This window comes from Cavia porcellus, unplaced genomic scaffold (assembly GCF_034190915.1).
Source record: "Cavia porcellus strain 051 isolate PalLab524CR breed Dunkin Hartley unplaced genomic scaffold, mCavPor4.1 scaffold_10, whole genome shotgun sequence".
NCBI lineage: Eukaryota > Metazoa > Chordata > Mammalia > Rodentia > Caviidae > Cavia > Cavia porcellus.
Window position 1 is genome coordinate 20,296,638 of NW_026947493.1, and position 17,409 is coordinate 20,314,046.

Sequence of the window (17,409 nt, forward strand, 5' to 3'; positions counted from 1 at the left end):
TGACTTAGTGAGAACCTGTCTAGAAAAGATGGAGGGCTATGGAGTTTAGGGTGAAGGCCAACATTTCAATTGCTAGCACCACTATGAGAAAGAAAGAAATAAAGAAAGAAAGAAAGAAAGAAAGAAAGAAAGAAAGAAAGAAAGAATATGTAGAGCAATATCAGAACTATCAGGAATTATGTTAAAAAAAAGTATTGGTTATTTGGTTCCACTGCAGATTTATGCAAATTAAAATATCTGGAGGGAACATTTCAAAGTGCACTTTCAAAAAGCACCCTAGGTGATTTTAAGTTCTACACCAAATTTCAGAACCACTCATTTAGATACAACAAGTTACATAATTTATAGAGCTTGAATTATAACTAATTCTTGAAAACTTGTAGGCTAGGTTAGTTATATATAATGAACTGGTAAAAACAATCTAACTTTCTATTTCTTTTGTTTTTAATAGTACAGAAAGTTTCATATTTATCATCTATTCTTATTACAGTAGCATTAGGGAGTTAGATGTGGCATACTTAAAAGCAAATACATCTATATGTAGTCCACACAAACAATTTATACATCTGACAGTTGTATTTTATTTCTTCATACAGGTATTTAAGTATAAATTAAAGAGAAAGAGAACTGAGGTGAAAGATGCTGACAATTACTGTTAATAACAATAAAATTTCTGGAACCATGATAGAAAATTCCAAAACAATGTCAGATAAAGTAGGTAGAAAAGAGAACAGTAATACCTGTAGCCAGTGGAGAGAAATAAGAGGTAAAGAACACTTAAACACTATTAATCAGAACTATTTTAAAAGATCTTAAATTGCAGTCTTCAGTTCTTTATATTACATCTACTGGGGACTGGTACAGAAAATTATAGAAATATTGGCTGACATCATATTGTTCTTTTTTCTAGGAATAAATATTATTATCCCATCCTTTGCATATTGCTATATCTACCATTTATTGATCACACATATGTCAAGAACCAATCCTTTTATACTCATTTTCCCATTTCTTAGGTAGATACTATTATTCTAGTTTATAAACAAAGTCTATGAAAATTACAGCTACACTACAAGTCAGTGGCAAAATTGGAATGTGAACTCAGACAAGCTGTGTTGTTACACATTCTGAGAAGCAACACAAAATGAACTTGATTTTTTGAGGAAGAGTCTAGACAAGGCAGAAGTCTATGACATAATAAATTCTAGTGAAAGATGTAAAAACCGAAAACTAGTGGCTACGCCACTGTCTCGCTTACTTTTCTCTTTTTGCTGAGACAAAATACTTGACACCCAAAATGAAGGAAGGAAACGTTTATTTAGCTCAGTCTGTACTCAGCTTGTTCCAAGGCAAGGTGGCATGGCTAAGGGGCAACAGTTTATGGCAGCCAAAAGTGAAAAGAGCAAAAAAGGGAAAGAGGAAAAGCAGGCCTCCTTTCCTCCCTTCTATTGTAGCCCGGCTACCTGCCGCTGGGTGGGTACAGCACTCACACTACCAATGTCAGTGACAGACAATGAACCAATCACAAACACTAGATTTAGCCACCTCTATGACTGCACAAGGCTTTGGGGGGACATCCAAACACAAACCATAACAGCCACCTTAATTATATATTTGGCAAACTGTCTGAATCTACAATTTGCCAACTATAAATGGTAGAGTTCAACTACATCACTAAGATGCCACCTTCTTAATTTGTGAAGGCAAAATTTTAATCAAAATACAAAATGTCAATCTAAATGGAAGGGAATTCATATTAGTTCCAAAAAATGAATAACAGGTAAAATATATGTTCTCAAGTCTACACCAAATTTGGCGAGAAAGGTATTATCACTGGCACAATTGAGGTTCAAAGAGGAAAGCTAAATTTGCTTCTGATCATATGAACAGTAGCTGAAGTTTGATGCAAGACCTACATACCACTTTGCTTCATTCTGCTCTGCCCTCTGTTCTTGTTCAGAATTTCCATTACCTTTTTATCTTTGAGAAGCTAGGATATTCTTGAACTTACAATCAGTGAAGATACTATGGGACAAAGATGAAGTGAACAGATGACCTACAGCAATGTTTTACATAAAAGTGAGGTATACTTTCAACTCTTGCTCTCTTTCTCTATTAATAACAAAATAACTTGGGACAGGAAAATCTTTATAAGGAGGGGAGCATCACTTAACCTATCACTTAGCCTATGTACCTTAGCAATAAAATGTTCTGTAATTCAGCAAGTGCCCAAAAAATGTATTCAGCATAAGTATTCAGCATAAGATATACAATATAAAAAGTTTCACTTTCATTTTTATGATCCCTACTAACTCAGTAACTGCGTGAGACTAGAAGAGACTAGAAATCAGTTTTGTGTGGCCAGAGAATTATAAGATTCTTTTAGGGATAGCAAAACATAAAGAGCAGTCTATTTCTCTTCATCCCTTTCTTAATGTATCTCAATACAACTCTAGCAGCCATTCTCCATTGAATGTTACCAATTTTATCAATAATTATGTTCTAGTAAGAACAGGACAACCACACTTTGATTCAGAAAAATTATTTAATCTAAAAAGCTACACTGGTTTTATTACTTTATGGACTAAAGAACCATCACATTATTTTACTTAATAATCATAATATTCTGTATTGGTAATTAGTATTAATCGAGTGTTTTATGATATGCCAGGCAATGTACTTCGCCTTTTGGGGAACTATCTCTTTTGTTCATAAGAATTCACAGTATCTACATAAAACCTTTGAGATGGAAAAAAACCTTCACATTTTATAGTTGTAAGGAGTCATAGGTGGCTGATTCAAAGGCTAACATAACTCTTGAAAGTATGTTTCTGTGTCTTAGCGCATTGTCCTTATTATAGAGACCAAGAGGGTAAACCAGGAGGAGGAGAAGGTTTAACCTATTATACCTACTGTCAAATGAATACATGGAAAACCAGCAGTTAGATCCTGGTTTTCTGACCTAATCCTGTGTTATTTCTCACTACACTATGTTGTCGATTTAATATTAAAACCTTATGTTTGCATATAATTTACCACTTACCAACAATGTTACACTCAAATTTTGTAACCATCTTTGAATTACTCCTTATTCCCAATTTACAGAAGAGGCAGTGATTGTAACAGACTGGGGAATTGGAGTTTTCAGAGAACTGAAATTTAGTTGATGCCTTAGTATCTTGTTCAATCCAACATAAAATGCCAAAGAAAGAGCCTTCTGTGTAAAATGATTAACGATAAATTTCAATCCTAGTACTTCAGCATCTTTGTTCATCTTAGGGTATTTCCAACACAACACACCATGTCTGAAGCAATTTATGCTTTGCTTTGCATTTGTGGGGCATTTTATCTCACTTTCTAGTATTACTCGAGTTCCTCTGGCGTGGGGGTCGCAGGTGTTAACCTTTCTACAAGAAATAACCGAAAACGAGAAGTAATACGTGGACTAGACACCGGAGAAACCACAAACAGCGAGGCCATAATCATAATAATATTCTGTATTGGGAATTAGTGCAGGGCTAAAGTCTGGGCAGAGACATTCTTGTCAAATGTCCCTCCTTCCTCTCACATATTTGCCATCTCAGTGAATGTAACAAAACTGAAGGTCCCCCAGCAAACTGCACAAAAAGAAAATGAACAGTAATAGGTGAGACGTGGACAGGAGGGGTCTGCCAGAACTGGGGTGCTGCGCCTGGAGGCAAGAAATGCATAGGGTGGGCCTCTGCCAAGTCACAGGAGCGGAGCAGGAGAGGGTACGGAAACCCTTCTTTAAACCCGCAACAGCAGAGAGGATGGTGCCGGCACTGCCGCACCTCCAGCTTACACCTGGCACGACCGATTCACTCACCCTGAACCCAGGCGACGTAGGGCCGCCCCCAGGGCCGCTGAGTTTCGATTCCCCAATTGTTTGGAAACGGCCTGAAAACAAACCGGGTCGCCAGGGGTCACCGCGGGCTTCCGGTTTCCTCGAAGACACCGCTGCTTCCCCTAGAAAGGTAGCGGCTCCCGGTACACCGTGGAGAGAGTCCCATGTCTTCCGCCACGGCCTCGGCGGTGGCGCAGCCCAACCCTCCGCCCGCGAGCCCGGAGCTGGGAAGCGGGCTCGCCGGGCAGGAGGGGCAGCGGCGCCGGGAGGCCCGTTTCCCAGCAACGCGCGCGAGACCCGGCCCGCAGACCTCGTCGGGACCCGAGGGCCGCGCTGCAGCGAGGAGGCCCAGTCCAGAGCGCGCCTGGGCGGGAGGACCAGCGCCTCGGAGCCGTACAGTGGCAGCCGCTGTCCGCGGGCCGGACACTAGGACTACGCGAGAAAGCCGGAAGTGGGACCTGAGGGAACCGGGAGTTGGGAGGGCCCAAGCTCCGGGAGGAGGGGCGGGGCGCGGCACGGACTACGCTTCCCGTGAGTCTCTGCGGCGGCGCGGGGCGGGGCATGGCGGCGACGATGTGCGGCAGCGGAGTGGCGCTGGGTAAGAGTGATTTCTGTCGCGGTGGCTGTGGGCCGAGGGCCGCCTTCGGTGGCGCCCTCTAGCGCGCCCCTTTCACTCAGCGAGTGGTGCTTGGAGCTCAGCTTCCTAGCGCCCCGGGGATGTACCGCGTTGTTTCTTACTTGTGGCTGGACTTAGGTGCCCCTTTAGGAGGCGCGGTGTAACGCCTCGCCTTGTTATGGACCCTCAAAGCGCGGATCTGAGGATTTGCCAAGGTCCCATGTTTATTCACAGACAAACGCGGGTTCCAGCATGTTGCTCAACAAGCGGACTAGGAAGCGACAAGGAGGTGACAAAGCTGTGGATTGTACCCGGTTTCCTTAGAGTTGCCACGACCTTTGGTTATTTCTAGATGGCTCAGTCTTGAGCTGTGGAGTCATGAGTTCATTGTACTCTTGTGGTTGTAGACAGAAGAAACTTCCAAACCTGTAGAGTATTTTGGTTAAACAAAAATGGCTTTACCCAGTTGTTAATGATGCAATTCATATTTACAGCAAAATCTTATTTTTCATAGTTAATAATGATTATAATTTTCATATGTTTCTTTGATAAGTTTTGAAATTTCGTAACAATATTAAAGGTATTTTGTGATTTATCTCTTTGGACATTTTAATTTTGTTGTTGTAGAGAAATGTGATAGAATGATTAAAGTATTTTCAGACACCAAAATATATTAAGCTTTTGTGGGAAGTGGAAAGAAAATATGAACTCAGTACAAAAGAGATTATAATCAAGTTCTTAACTGTTAAAAGAGAGTTTGTTTAGAGAGTTTCTTTTCAAAAGACTACGTATTGTTAGGTAAGTTACTATGGTATTTGTGTTCCAGTTATAAAAGAAACATACTGTAGACTCTTGTCTCTAGCAACTAGTGTTATCCTCAACGTATAGTTTTTCCAGATTAGTATCTTTTTGGCTTGACATACTTTGCAGCCAAGAGAATTTTTTTTTTCTTTTTGGTATGGGGAATTGAACTCACAACCTCCTGCTACCTAGAGGACTTACTGACAAAACTTTCTTCTAAGTTAAATTATTGTTCACAAATGACATGATACTCTATGCAGAAGATGCCAAAAACTCCAGCGAGACGTCTAGATTTAATAACCAAATTCAGTAGCATAGCTGGGTACAAAGTGAGCTTGTAAAAATCAGTAGTATTCCTATATGTAAACAATAAACAACGTGGAGAGAGAATTGAGGGAAACCACACCCTTCAGAATAGTATCCAAAAAAAATGAAATACTTAAGAATCAATCTAACAAAGTAAAACATTTATATTGAAATTACTCTGAAAAAGGAGATTGAAGAAGATATCAGATAATGGAAAGATATACCTTGTTCATAGATAGGAAGAACCAACATTGTGAAAATGGCTATCCTCTCAAAATTGTTATACAGATTTAATGCCATTCGGATCAAAATACCATTAACATACCTCATAAAAGTAAAGAAAGCGTTCCTAAAATTCATTTGGAACCAGAAGAGACCTAGATTAGAAAAAGCAATTCTGGGCAACAAAAGCAAGGTAGGAGGCATCACAATTCCTGACTTGATATTGTACTACAAAGCCACTGTGCTGTGGTAAAATTGCATGATACTGGCAAAAAAACAAACAAACAAAACAAAGCAAAACAAACCAGACCTCAGGATCAGTGGAACAGAATAGAAGATGCAGACACAGCTAGAAATCCACTCAACCACCTAATCTTGGACAAAAGGATTAATCATGTTCACTGGAGGAAAAATAGCCTCTTTAATAAGTGATGCTGGAAAAACTGGCTCTCTACAAGTTAAAGACTAAAACTAGACCCATGTCTATCATCATGCACTAAGCTAATGTCAAAAATGAAGGAAAGATTTAAATATTAAAACAGAAGCTCTAAATCTACTGAGACGGTAGAAATCTTGAAGACATAGATATAATGAAAGAATTCATGAACAAACTCCAAACTGCATGGGAAATACTTCAAACAATGAAATCTCATCTTATTGAACAGCTTTTGTACATCAAAAGAAATAATCAAAAGAGTGAAAAGACAACCCACAGAGTGGGAACAGATTTTAGCCAATTGACCCTCAGACAAAAGACTTCTATCTAGAACATGTAAATAAATGAAAACAATCAGATGCTCAAAATTCAAAACCCAATCCAAAAATGGCTATCTCAGATGTTTACACATTTCTCAGATGAAGAAACAAATGACAAACACATGTATGAAAAAATGTTGAAATAGGAATATATGAAAAATGTCTCATTGGTCATTTGAGAAGTGCAAGTTAAAGCAACATTGAGATTCCATTTCACTCCAGAAAGAATGACTATTGTCAACAAGTCAACAAATAAACGCTGGGAAGTGCAGACTGGTATAACCACTGTGGAAATCAGTGTGGAGAGTTCTTGTAAAGCTAGAAATAGAGGTCCCACTTGACCCAGATATTTTCCCTTCTGGTCTCTCTCCAGGAGAATTAAAAACATTATGCAACTTGAGACAATACTTATAAATGAAATAAATTTGACTCAGAAGTGTGAATATTGTATTGTATCCTTGATGTGCAAAATTGAAAGGTTAAGTAAAGTCTAAAATATACAATGGGTAGTGTGAAATGGGAAGAAATTGTTTAAAAGGAAAAAAATTAGGATGGAATAAAGGGGAAAAGGAGAAAAATTGCAAGTTATACTATTACTATCTGAGTCATAGAAAAGGAAGGTTTGTGCTAATATCAGGTAATTTTTTATACCTGTATCTTGCACTTCCAGTAGATAAAGGTAATACGCAGTGCATTAATTACTGCTATTCTATTATCTTGTTATGAAATTTTGTTTCACCTTTTTTATATTTAAACAAAAAACACTTTCTTCTTTTACTCTAAATACATGAATGTATTTTTTGTACATTGATTTCCTGGAAGAAATATATTGGTTAAGAGAAATTAATAATCCAAAAATATTTTATGTGAAGAATAAGGAGAAGAAATATATAAATAACCAATAGGAAGACAACAGAGAACTCAGAATGGGATTGGTGGATTATACAGTGAAAGAAGATCCAGAAGAATAAATTGTTACACCGTTTATTAGATAAGAGCCCATTTAAGGCTTGACAGTTGTACTCTTTAGCTATTTGAGATATAAATGTATTCCGTATAAACAGTTGTTTTAACACCTACCATATGCTAGACCATGTTTTATACAATGTGATGTGATAGAAAAACTTGTTTTGAAGACGTATTTTACCTCTGCAGTTCAGGCCAGCCCTGAACTCACTATGTAGCTCAGGCTGGCCTCAAACTTGCAGAGATCCTCCTGCCTCAGCCCCCCAAGTACTGGAATTACAGCCATGGACTACCATACCTGCCAAAATTACTTTTTAAAGAATAATGATAATCTTTTAATGATACATACTCAATGTGACTGAAGAAGTCTGTCACTTCTTCAGTCACATTGACAGAAATTTAGTTTAAAAGCATGATAAGAAATTGCCTTCCATTTTTCCCCAAAGTTTCCACAGTGACTATAAAGAAACTAAAGTTTTGCCCTACTTAAAATGAGGAGAGAAACAAATAAACTTAATTTGCAGCTTTCATCAACATTGTAAAACTCAAGAAGACAAAAGTTTTTCAGAAGAAAGAGATTTTCCAAAACTACCATGAATGGTCATGAAAGGATGACATTAAAATTCAGTAAAATCTGTACAGACATAGCTGTTTATCAAATAGATTATGTAGCAAAGCACAGGGAAATTTTCCAAAGCAACTGGGCAACTTACAAAATATTAAAAGGGCAAAGTCTCACTATGTTACCTACACTCACATCTTCATGCTTGGACTCAAATCAATCCTCCACCTTTAGCTTCCTGAGTGCTGGCAGCACAGGTATATATTCATACAAAATGATCCTGAGAGTTCTACAATATATAGTTTATCAGATTTTCATTAATATTTTTTAAAAATTAAGTTTTCAGAATTGTAGGACCACAGAAAAAGTCTCATGTACCAGTTTGAGAATTATGGATTAATTGCCACATGTTTGTTTTAAATAAAAACAAACATATTTACAACAGGATCCTAGAATTCTGGGTAAAGAATATCATTAGAATACATAGAATTATAATTCTTTTTACTTGAGTCATAACTTCTTGAATATGCACCATTAAAGGATTATCATTACTTAAACATCAGGAATCACATAATAGAACTTAAAGCTAAGCATTTCTTTATGCTTAAACTAGAAAAGGTTTTCTCTAAAATACAGAATTTTCAAAAATTTTTGGAGTTTTCATAGTGTATCAATACCTGAATAGCATGGTAACATTTTGTAAAAAGAATTCTGACTTTGTCTCTTTTACCATCAATCCTTTTTATTAAAAAATCCAAGCATTCAGTTTGAAAAATTGTTATATTTTGTTTTCCTAATAATATAGTTTTATGTTTTTATTCACACAAAGATATTAAAGGAGATAATATTTTCAGAAGCTATATCAGATAGTGAAATTTAAAGATCAGGGAAAAGAAAAGTATTACTGCCTGTAAATACTTAACTGTACATTGGAAATGTCTTTGATATGCTAAATGTTCTGAGGCTATGATTCAAAATTGAGTAATACAGTTTTAGAAATCAGAGTATACTTTGTTTACTTTTGATTCTTAATACTGAAGAGACAAAAATGTAAAAGGACCAATCTTTAATTGAAATCTCCTTTTCTAAGTTTAACAACTTGTTAGCAACAGAAATATGATTTAGAATTATCAATATTACATGCATGATAGTATAATTATTTTTATAATAGTATTTTCTTTAAATTGAAATATTTTGGCTTTCTATTTTGTTCAATTTTTCTTCCCTCTCTTTCCATCTCTTTTAGAACAGAGAAAATAAATATATTTTCTTTGTAAATCATCCAGTTTACATCCAGTGTAAAAACAACAGAAAACAGACTAAGGTAGTATAAATACCCAAAAGACTAGAAATCAGGAACTGAAACAAAGTATTTATATACTCACATTTACAGAAGAATTATTCAACATAGCACAAAGGAGATAATAATCAAAATTTTCACCAACAAATGGATAAAAATCTGCAAATGTATACAATGGAATATCACTCAGCCTTTTAACTGAAGAAATTCTGATATACTACAACTTGGAAACACAATACAAAACGTAATGCTAAGTGAAATAAGCTAGTCAGACAAAGACAAATACTGTATGAATCTATATGTGAACACATACAATACTTAAAATTTGTAGATTACGAGGGAGTGGGTATTGGGAGTTATTTGATTGGTATAGTTTTAATTGGCAAAGATGGAAAATGTTTTGGCGATGGTTTGGGATGATGGGTCACAACTAAATGAAGGTATTTAGTGCCACTGAATTTAGTAAACTTGAAGATCACTAAAATGATAAATTTTGTAATATATATATATATATATATATATTCTACTACAAGAAAGGATCCAATTAATACATTTGGTACCTAGCATCTTCAAAATATAAATTCTATACATTGAACTTTTTTGGAAAATTTACGATACTCTAGGTCACAAAAACAAGTAACAAAGATGGTGAAAATTTTGGAATCTTGAGTGCTTAGACTGAATTAAATTAGACAATATGGCACAACTAATATGCCATGAACCTGGAGAAAAAGTATTGTGTATTACAGAATACATACTGAATATCAGTGACCAAAGCATCCATCTGAATAAAGTACAAAAATAGCACACAAATACAGTGAATAGAGAATAGAGGAAATAACAAAAATGAGACATTGATGAAACAGAAATAAATGGAGTAGAATAGTCAAGTTTTAAAAGAGATGAACTTTTAAAAAATTAATAAAATTGATAAAATCATGGTAAGACCTACAAAGAAAAATAATGAATATATAAGGAAAAATAATGAATATTGAAATAACCCATATTAGTTCCCAAAGTATTAAATTTTAATTTATAAATAATGTTATGCCAGTAACCTTGATAACTTAAAGATAGAAAAATTCCTTGTGAGGCATAATTTATCAGACAAAAAATGAACTTTTTAAGAAATGATTCTGGGACAAATTGATGTTCATATGAGGAAGAAAAAAAGAATGTTTATGATTCCACATCATAAAGTAATGTTAAATGCACATAAAATTTGAAGTTAATTGTGGCATGAAATCTAGATAAAAGATAATGTAGCAGAATGTCTTCATGAATTTGAAGTTGTTCTTTTCTGTAGTACAATCAGCACTAATTGATAAACAGAAACTTTATGGGACCACTTTAACCCTAAGAATTTCTTCTAATAAAAGTCATTTAAAGCTCTGACTTACTTTTCTCACTGCTGAGAGAAAATACTCAATATCTAAAGTTAAAGGAGGAAAGGTTTATTGGGCTACAGATTGTAGAGGTTTCAGTTTTAGTTGGCTGGCTCCCAGGCAGAATGTCATGGCTGAGGCACACTTTAGAGGAGAAAGAGTTCATGACAGGCAGAAGGGAGTGAGTAGCTAAAGATAAGAAATAAATAACAAGCAGTGATCCTCTTTCTGTCCCTTATTTTCTCTACAAGATACCCACCCTTAGTGTAGTACTATAGCCAGGATGGGACAGTTTTAATCCTACAATTGCAACAACCCTATCATTGCATCCTTGATCCCCCCAGCATGCCTACTAGATCCACCCACCTCTGAAAAGCCCAACTTGTGACCACATAAGGCTTTGGGGGGACATCTAGATAGAAAGTGTAATAGGCTGTAAGGGGCATGTGTAGAACATTCCACACAACAGCAGCACTATACAAACTTTTCAGGAATGTACAGAAATTTTCCAAGACAAATCACATATTAGATCACAAAACAAATTTTAACATATCTTAAAAGACTAAAATCACGTTGTCTCTTTTCTTATTAAAAAAGAAACTAGAAATTAGTAGCAGAATAAAAATAGAAAATTTACAAACACGGAAATCAAATATTGCACTATGAAAATTAATGGGTCAAAGAAAAAAGCAAATTAATGACAAAAACACTTTAAATTATGTGATACAATAAAATATATTAAGAGAGAATTTGTAGCAGAAAACTTTTACTAAGAAAGATTTCAAATCAATAGCCTGTCTTTATACCTCAAAGAACTAGAAAAAGACTAAGCTGAACCCAGATTTACCATGAGAAAAGATGAAACACAAACCACAAATAAAACAGACATGAAAAAAACTCAAACATTTTAAAAGTGCAAGAAGTTGACAAACATTTGTGTAGACTAAAAATTACACAAAATCAGAAGTGACACAAACACCTTTCACCTGATGGAATAGAAATAAATATGTGAAGATGAAAAATGACATGCTCACTAATTAGAAATTTGAAAAGTGATAAATTCTTTAGAATATGCAACCCACTAAGACTTAAGTCATGAAATAAAAAACCTAAATAAATCATTAACATGCAAGGAAAATGAGTCAAAACCTCTTAATAAGAAAAGTGAGAACCAAATAGCTTCAGCGGAAAATTCTACTAAGCATTTAAAGAGGAAGGAATTATATTCATTCCTACATTATTTTAAAAAAATTAAAGGAACTCTTCTAAATACCAAAGCCAAATTCTTGTTCTTAGTTTGACAGTTATCTTAATGTATGGTTTCATTCTTCTTTTTCTTAATTTATCAATTTAGTGCAATATCTGTTGATTGTTTTCTATGTTTTGCCTTTTTCTCTATTTTTTTATTTAGAGAAAAAACAAAACAAAAAAGCGTAGAAATAATGTAGAATTTCAAAAAATACACCAATAAGAAATCACTAGTTGATAAATTACATGTTGTTATCTTAGAAGTAGTTGCTCAAGTCACAACATGAAAGCATGATAAGTGGACAATTAAACAATGACAGTACAAACCATTCTGTTTGATGAACTAACAAAAACAGAATTGTTATCTGTCTTTCATACTTAAACATATATACAGTTATATCCTTTAATGCACTTTCTTTCCTTTTCATTATCTCAATATCTATTATACATTTTGGATCTTATTACTGTTTCAGGTTTTAAAATTATGTTTATACTAGAGAGACAATATGATATTTGTAAATGTGAGTGATTTACTTCACTTATGAGGATAGTCTCAAGTTGTCTCCATGTATCTATAAAAGCCTCAAGATCATCCTTTTTATAGCTGAGTAGTATTCCATTGTAAAAAATACCACATCTTTTTTATCCACTCTGTGGTTGATGGGCATTTTGGTTGTTTCCAAGATTTAGCTATTACAAATTGCACTGCTATAAACATATATTGATGTGAATGACCTTTTCAATTTTTCTGGGAAAATACCCAAGAAGGGCATAGCTAGATTGAATGGAACTTTCGATCCTAGTTTTTTGAGGAATCTCTATACTGATTTGTACAGTGGCTGCACCTGCCTATACTCCCCCCAACAGTGGAAAAGTGTTACTTTTTCCTTTCAGCATTGCCAACATTGTTATCGTTGATTTCTTGATGGCAGCTACGCTTTCTGGAATGAGATGAAATCTCAATGCTGTTTTAATTTGCATTTCTCAAATGACCAGTGATGGTAAAGATTTCTTCATGTATTTATTTGCCATTTTTATATCTTCATCTGAGAAGTGTGTGTTCATCTCAGATGTCCATTTTTGGAGAAGGTCTTTGAGTTTGGGGGGCTTGATGTCTTCCTATTCCTTATATATTTCTGGATAAAAGTCCTTGTCTGAGGGACTGCTAAAATAGTTTCCCATTCTGTGGGTTTTCTTTTCACTTTGTGGGTTATTTCTTTTGAAGAACAAAAAAATTTTTAGTAATATGAGATTCCAGTTGCTAATTCTTTAAAGTACTTACCATGTGGTTTGCATTTTGTTCAAGAATTCTCTGCCTACCCCTGTGTCTCCAAGATTTCTACTTAATTTGTTTTCCAATAGATTTAGTGCTTCTGTTTTAATATTTCGATCTTTGATACATTTTGACTTTAGTGCATGGTGATAGACATGGGTCTAGTTTCAGTCTTAGACATGTGGTAAATCATTTTTTACAACACCATTTATTAAAGAGGCTATCTTTCCAGTGAACATGTTGAGCCCCTTTGTCAAATATAGGTGGCAGAGGGTCTTTATAGTTGTGTTTGCATCTTCTAATCTGTTTCATTGATCCTCAGGTCTATTTCTTTGCCAGTATCATACTGATTTTATCACTGTGGCTTTGTAGTATAATTTCAAGTCAGGAATTGAGATGCCTCCTGCCTTGCCTTTGTTGCCCAGAATTGGCTCTGCTATTTTAGATTTCTTCTGTTTCCAAATGAGTTTTAGAAATGTTTTTCTAGATCTGTAAGGTATGTTAATGGCATTTTGATCAGTATTGCATTAAATCTGTATGACAGTTTTGGGAGTATGGCCATTTTCACAAAGTTGGTTCTTCCTAACCAAGAGCGAGGAATATCCTTTCATTTTCTAATATCCTCTTCAATCTCCTTTTTTAAGTGTAGTATAATTTTCAGCATATAGGTTTTTTACATTCTTGGTAAGATAGATTCCTAAGTATTTCATTTTTTAGATGCCATTGTGAAAGGAGATATTTCCATAGTTTCTCTCTCTGTGAATTTGTTTGTGTACAGGAATGCTATTGGTTTTTGAGTGTTGACTTTGTATTCAGCTACTTTGCTGAATTTTTTTATTATCTCTAAAAGTTTTTTAATGGAGTTTTTGGGGTCCTCTATGTAGAGTATTATGTCATCTGCAAATAGTGATAATTTAACTTCTTCCTTTCCTGTCTTTATTCCTTTTATTTATCTCTCTTCTCTGATGGCTCTGGCTAATATTTCCAGAACTATATTGAATAATAATGGTGATAGTGGACATCCATGTCCTGTTCCTGATTTTAGAGTGAAAGCTTTCAGTTTTTTTCCATGTAGTATAATGTTGACTGTTGGTTTGTCAGGTATGACTTATATCAAATTGAGGTAGACACCACCTATTCTGAGTTTCTGTAGGTTTTTAATCATAAACAATTGTTGGATCTTATCAAAAGCTTTTTCTGTGTCTATTGAGATGATCATGTGATTCTTGTTTTTGATTCTGTTTATATGGTGTATTACATTTATTGATTTGCGTATGTTAAATCATCCATGCATTCCTGGGATAAATCCCACTTGGTCATGATGTATAATTTTGATGATTTTCTGTATTCTTTTTTTTTTAATTTTTTTTGTTTAAAAGAAAAAACAGAAAAAAACCAGAACAAAACAAAACAGTGTAAGGGTACAAGTAATACAGAACTACAAAAAAAAAAAAAAAAACAGTAAGATATCACCAGTTAATAGATTACACACTATCATCTTTGAAATGGTGATTCAGGTCACAGGATCAGAGCATACAAAGTGAATATTCGAACAATGAGACTGCAAATAGTTGTGTTCAGTGATCCAATCAAAAATATTAATATGGTCATCTATTTAACACACCTAAACACACTTGCTGTTGTATCCTTTAAAGCACTTTTTTCCCCCTCTCTAATAAAGAGGGAATAATAAACAACAAAATTTACACATTTTGGATTTTATTGCTCCCATAGATCTTATTACTTTTTTTGTAAGAGAATAAAACCAAACATGATAAAACAAAGCTGTTAGTCAAAACCAAGGATAGACATAGCACATGATGTAAAAACAGAGTACATTTTTATCAACAATGGTTACCATAATGCCTCTTGCTTCCTTAAGAAGAATTGTCTATCTTATTAGGTATTATAAAGTTGAACAAAACAGTAGAGAACAAGTCCAATAAAACCTAAACATTGTAAAACTTACAGAACTTCAAAAGAGGTTAATAGTCAAACCAGAATGGGCATCAAGTGAATCTTATTGCCTTCAAAGTAGTTGCGTATACTCTGATACTTAATACTATCATACAGAGCGGAACAGAGTCTTATCAGTCAAAACAAGACAGTGGGAGTATTATAGGACTTCAAATCAAGTTAATAGGAAATCACAAAAGTTACTACAATATATCCTGCTAGTTTTTTTTGATTTTTCTCCTTAGTTTGAAAAAGAAATAAATTAAATAATTTTTTAATGAATAAGGGAGAGGTTGAGATAAAAGAGGGTATAACAACATAACAATACAGGTCAAAGCATGACAGTTTCAGCAACCTAGTGCTTCACCACCAAATAACCCGACTTAATAGTAGTTACCATAGTGTTTTTTCCTTGAAATATTTGAATATAACTTCATATGCTATAGCATCAAACATATCAAAACAGTGTAACACCATTCAAGTGGATGAAAGCATTGTAGAGTATTTAGAACCAGCTAACAGAAAAATGAACAATGGTTTCTATATTGTCTCTTTGCCTATAACAATTTTTGTTTATACTACCACATATGATAAAATCCAGCAAGATATAACATGATAAAACCAACGGAGACAGAAGAGCCATACTTTGGTGGGGCTTTGAAATAAGATGGTATTAAATCAGCACTAGCTATTATGATGTCTTGTTTTCTTCAGAATAGCTGTTCATTGCATTACAGGCCATAATATCAAACAGCCCAGAATAAAGCCATTCCAATTAATGAGTGAAAACTTTATAAGGCTTCAAGGCCACATAATGGAGAATCATGGTTACCACATACTTTTATATATTTGAATCTATTTGGTGTTCACAGGTGCAAGTTTGATTTATTTCACTTATGAGTATGGTTTCAAGCTGCGCCCATTTATTGATAAACATCTCAATGTGATCCTTCTTTATAGCTGAGTAGTATTACATTGTATAGAAATACCACATCTTTTTATCCATTCCTCAGTTGATGGACACTTGGGTTGTTTCCAAGATCTGGCGATTATAAATTGTGCTGCTATAAACATAGGTGCACATATATCACTGTGGTATGATGCTTTCAGTTCTTCTGGGAATATGCCTAGAAGTGGAATAGCTGGATCAAATGGGACTTCCAATCCCAATTTTTTGAGAAATCTCTAGACTGACCTCCACAAAGGTTGTACCAGTCTACATTCCCACCAACAGTGTAGGAGATTTCCTTTTTCCCCACAGCCTCTCCAGCATGTGTTGTTGGTTTTCTTGATCCTAGCCATTCTTTCAGGAGTGAGATGGAATCTCAGTGTGGTTTTAATTTGCATTTCCCTAATGACCAATGATGATAAACATTTTTTCATGTATTTATTTGCCATTTGTATTTCTTCATCTGAGAAGTGTGTATTCATCTCAGATGCCCATTTTTGGATTGGGTCTTTGAATTTTGGGAGTCTGAGTTTTTTTAATTCTTTATTTGTTTTAGACAAAAGGCCCATGTCTGAGGGGGAGTTCACTAAGATCTTTTCCCAGTTTGTGGGTTTTCTTTTCACTGTGCTGGAGATTTTTTTTTTTTGACTTGAAGAAACTTTTTAATAAGAAGTGGTCCCAGTTATTGATTCTGGGAAGTATTTCCCATGAAGTTTGAGTCCTGTTCATGAATTCTGTACCTACCCCTATGTCTTCAAGGTTTCTACCTAATTTGTCTTGCAATAGATTTAGTGTTTCCGTTTTAATATTCATATCTTTGATCCATTTAGATTTTAATTTAGTACATGGTGATAGGCTTGGGTCAAGTCTTAGTTTTCGGCAAATGGAGAGTCAGTTTTTCCAATACCATTTATTAAAGAGACTGTCATTCTCCCAGTGAACCTGCTTGGCTCCTTTATCAAAGATAAGGTGGTTGAGTGTGTTTGTAGTTGTGGTTGTATCTTCTAATCTATTTGTATCTTCTAATCTATTCCATTGATCTTCGACTCTGTTTTGATTCCAGTACCATGTTGATTTTACTACTGCTGTTTTGTAGTATAACTTCAAGTCAGGGATTGTGATGCCTCCTGCCTTGCCTTTGCTGTTTAGAATTCCCTTTGCTATTCTAGGTCTCTTCTGGTTCCAGATGAGTTTTAGGATTGAT

The 17,409-nt window shown here is 34.8% G+C and overlaps 2 protein-coding genes across 3 annotated transcripts in view; one reads left to right on the forward strand and one right to left on the reverse strand.

Moving 5' to 3' along the window:
• The window catches only part of Azi2 (5-azacytidine induced 2), a 28,434-nt gene extending 24,396 nt beyond the window's left edge, over positions 1-4,038 (reverse strand). For both annotated transcript variants that reach the window (XM_003480159.5, XM_063257072.1), the window contains exon 1: positions 3,848-4,038. The gene's annotated coding sequence lies outside the window, so the exon portion shown is untranslated. The remainder of the gene's footprint in view (positions 1-3,847) is intronic.
• A 361-nt stretch (positions 4,039-4,399) lies between these two features.
• Zcwpw2 (zinc finger CW-type and PWWP domain containing 2) overlaps positions 4,400-17,409 on the forward strand; it is a 180,626-nt gene continuing 167,616 nt past the window's right edge. The window contains exon 1 of the mRNA XM_063257073.1: positions 4,400-4,463. The gene's annotated coding sequence lies outside the window, so the exon portion shown is untranslated. The remainder of the gene's footprint in view (positions 4,464-17,409) is intronic.